Source organism: Cupressus sempervirens, chromosome 6, assembly GCF_028749045.1.
Source record: "Cupressus sempervirens isolate cs-2001-9-10 chromosome 6, ASM2874904v1, whole genome shotgun sequence".
NCBI lineage: Eukaryota > Viridiplantae > Streptophyta > Pinopsida > Cupressales > Cupressaceae > Cupressus > Cupressus sempervirens.
The window spans coordinates 699,506,418-699,510,655 of NC_143123.1; positions in this window are offsets into that span (position 1 = coordinate 699,506,418).

A 4,238-nucleotide genomic window follows, 5' to 3' on the forward strand; every position below is an offset into this window, starting at 1 on the left:
CTTATAGAGCTTGGAATATACATGATTATTTACAAGTCTTTACATAACTCGACCTATGTAGAGTAGCTCAATCATAGTGATGACCGACTAAATTTTCCTTACATATGACTAAGTGTTTGACACTAATAGACAACAAGACTTAAAGATACCAACAATAAGAAGCCCATATTTTATTCTTGCAAAGAGTTGTTCTTTTTTTGTTTTTGTTATCTATTTTTGATATTAAGGGGAGAACCCTTCATCAGAATGCAAAGTCAATCATGTACTAGAAGATTATAGAACCATTTATATTTCCACTTCTAATGGAAGCTTTTTATAACAATCCCTAGAGCCTTACATATCAATGTGACAAGCATAATTGTGTGGATAAAGTAGCATAGATTGTATGGATGAAGGAATCAATAGGTTTGAACACTTTAAGGGATTTGAATCAAGTAGTATAGATTGTATGGATAAATTGTGTTGGTTGTACTTCAACTATTTAATGTGTTGAAATTTTTAGGTTTTGTGGAGAAGCTTTCTAGAACAAAAGGCTATCAACAACTTTATATTTTAGCCTTACAGGCCTATTAGGCACCTTATAAAAGAGACCCTAATCAGATGTGAGGACCTTGACATGAAACTTGGTGGTTTGGTAGAAAACCCAAATGGGTACACACACATGAGGCTTTTTTGGGAATACCCTCAGTTGTGTAAACATTAATTTGGTCTTCCTAATTAGGGCTCACATATCTAACAGTCCAAACAAGTGAAAATTTGTATTTGGGAAAGGTTGGATCTTTGAAACCTATTAATTTTTTCATCTTTTGACCATAGGAAGCTAATGCTCATGGTTGAGGTGTTAGAGAAAGGTGGAAGTTGTATATGTGAAATGCAGGCCTCTGATCCTCACACACACTTCAACATGGTCATTACCTAAGACATCATCTGGGAATGAACATTGAATTTTTCATCCAAGAGGTCTAACAGAGTGAACTGTTGCCTTCTAACTAGAAGGATTTTACCTTTTCTCTTAGATTGAGAAGCAAGCAACTAGAACTTTTAGTACGAAGGATTTTATGCAACTAAATGATTGTGCAATTAATCTATATGAGAGATGCAGTTTAATCTAGGAATAAGAAAAAAAATTTAATCTATATGTATGCATTATATTAAGCTAAATGAAATTTAAAATGCTAGAAAGTAAGAAATCAATGATAATATTGAGTATGCAATTTGACAGTAATTCGATGCAATTCAATTCCAACCTTTTTGAAATGAGGAATTAAAGGCCTCTTAAATAGAATTCTTGAAATCAATCAATGGTTGAGATCAACCTAGATCAATGGTCTGGATTGAAGCTGAGATCCAGTCAGGATGGAAGATTCCCAGTGTAGGTGAGGTTAACTAACTTAGATCTCGAGTGTAATGAAAAGTTAACTAAAATTCACCTAAGTGTGAGAATAAGTGGATTAAGTCAATTCCAATTCAAGAGATAGATCACTTGGAATTCCCATTCCTGAACTAAAGAGAAGAAATTGGAAGGTTATTTAATTTAATAAAAATGAGATATGACCTCATAAATGTATATTTCAATTAATTGAATAATCACATTCAATAATTAAAATGAGAGCATTATTAAATTAAATACATTTAATTCCTTAGTACATTAGCTTTAAGATATAATTTAATTTAATTAAAGTATAAAGACTTCAAATTAAATTGAATCTAATCAATAGGTTTAATGTAGCTAATTTGATTTGATACTTTAGGAATTAAATAAATAGTGTGATTAATGCATATTAGGTTTATCTGCATCTGACAATTAAGTCAAGTAGCGAGAATCAGAATGAGAATTACCTAGTGAAATAGGACTTTAGGGTTGATCAAAATAGACTAGAATTGGTTGTCATGGCAATGAGACAATTTTGGGGTATTATAGGAGTGGTCAAACCCTTGAATTTTATTATTTTGTAACCTTGAATTTATAGTTCAAGAAGCTTGAAAAGTGGAACTTTTGGGTCCATACTTTGTGTAGGTTGTAGAAAATTGCTAACATGTTAAACAAGTGAGTTAGAAGCGTTGGTATACTCCAAGGGCTTTTTGTTGACATTTTTGTAGAGAATAGTCATAGAGGCCTATTTTAAAGTGAAAGAACATCAAAGAAACATGTTTCCTTATCACTAATGATAGACGAAGAACAAGGATTGTGCCTCCCCCAGGCCTTGAAGGAAGAAGAGTTCAGGCTTATGACCATTAGGTGTAGTAATTACTAGCAATTATGACAAATTTATATTATGTTGAAGAAGGAAAATTAATCATGCCAATAAATTCTAGGCCCCATTTAGCAAATAGTCATGCTTTAATGATTGGTTGCAATGACATAACAAGATTTATTTTACGTACAAGAACTACTCTGATAGTGTGATATGTATTCATGTGTTCATATGCATCCTTGGATAAGGTAGACCAATAGTATCCCACCCTTGAGACTTGATGGGCTATGACTAGACTTCTTCCATTGTGAACCCACAATAGTGGGTTACACTTTTTTGGAAATATTGATTTCTGCTGAAATAACACATATTTTAAGAAAATAAGAAAAATTAAGCTTTGAGAGGTTCCATTTGAAGGAATTAATAAAAAAAATGTTACATAAAAGCCTCTTACATCAAAAAGCATTTGATATAACCTCTCTACTCCTCAATGATACTTACATCAGAGTCTCCTTCTCACCTATTAAATGTTGATTAAAATCACTTTGACTTTATGCTTCAAAGGATCAAACAATTGATTTGAAAACCCTATCTATTTAGAATAATAATACTCAAAAAAATATTTCTAATGATTATAATGTTAATATAAATTAAGTTATTATAAGGGTATGTCCAAGATCATGGTATACCAAGCTATGGCCTTAAGTGGCAATGAAGTATTAAAAAAACAAGGGTTGCTCAATGTAAAAAATTGAACATCTTATTAACCTAATGCCAAAAAGTTGTAAGAATGGAATATGTAGGAAATTGAATGTGATTTCTAAACTACTAGCCCTTTTCTGAAAAAATATTAATCTAATTTTGGAAAAATTTAGATTTCAATGCAGTGGTACAAAAATTTTAGGAAAAAATATTTTAAAATTATGTATATGTCTAGCTACCTTAATCATAATCAAATGATTATATTTTTTCAAAAAAATTTAGATATAAGTAGTGGAATCATATGTGATGCATAATTTTGTGTAACTTTTTTCCAACTAAATAATAAATTATGAGTTTCCTACTACAACTTTGTACGAATAAAAAAAATCTTGTGTCTAACCACCTTAACTAATTCTAAAATTTACAAAATTGAAAACTCTTTTTCTTATAGTAGGTGAAGCATAGAATGTGATACATGTTTTAGATTTCAAAAAGGTTAACCTGTTTGAAAGCTATAGTTGTTTTTCAATCAATCTTTCAATTAGGACTTTAAAGGTAACTCAATTAGAAAATAAGTAATAATTACTTATAGAACTTAAAATTTGATATTAATTATATAGATGGAAAGTTGATAATCTCATTGAGAATCCCCTTTTTCATCAATTTTGGATGAAAAAAGGTCATCAGCTACATAGTCGAAGCCTGGACACCAAAGGAAATATGGTAAGCACACACTTTTTGGGCTTGATCATCCACATCTAGCATTCCAAACCCAAAACTGAAGGTAAATACCAAGCCTAATTGGGCATTCAAAAGCTAGTTGGCTATCTGATATTTATGTGTATCTAATTAGATTTTAAATATCTTATTGGGAGAGGTTTCAATTCAAATTTCACTTTCCCACAAACATCATTTGAGTTATTTTTCATTTGAAATTTTTACTAGTTGATTTATAGGGATTGAATTTATGACTTTTTTATTTATATTTGTTCATTAGTGTATTTTAATTCATTTATATTTTATTTATTATTGTATTTTATATTTTATTTATAATATTTTTTAATTAGAATGTTACATTTATAAAATTATTTAAATAATGTATTAAATTAAAAAATAAATCTAACTAGGTATTCCCTTTAGATTATTTGATATATTATATTTAATCATAAATATTTCTATATACATCTTATATTATATTATATTGTACAGTATTGTATTGTATTGTATTGTGTTATTTTATATTATATTATATTTAATCGAGTTATTCTCTCTCTCTCTCTCTCTCTCTCTCTCTCTCTCTCTCTCTCTCTCTCTCTCTCTCTCTTTATATGTATGTATGTA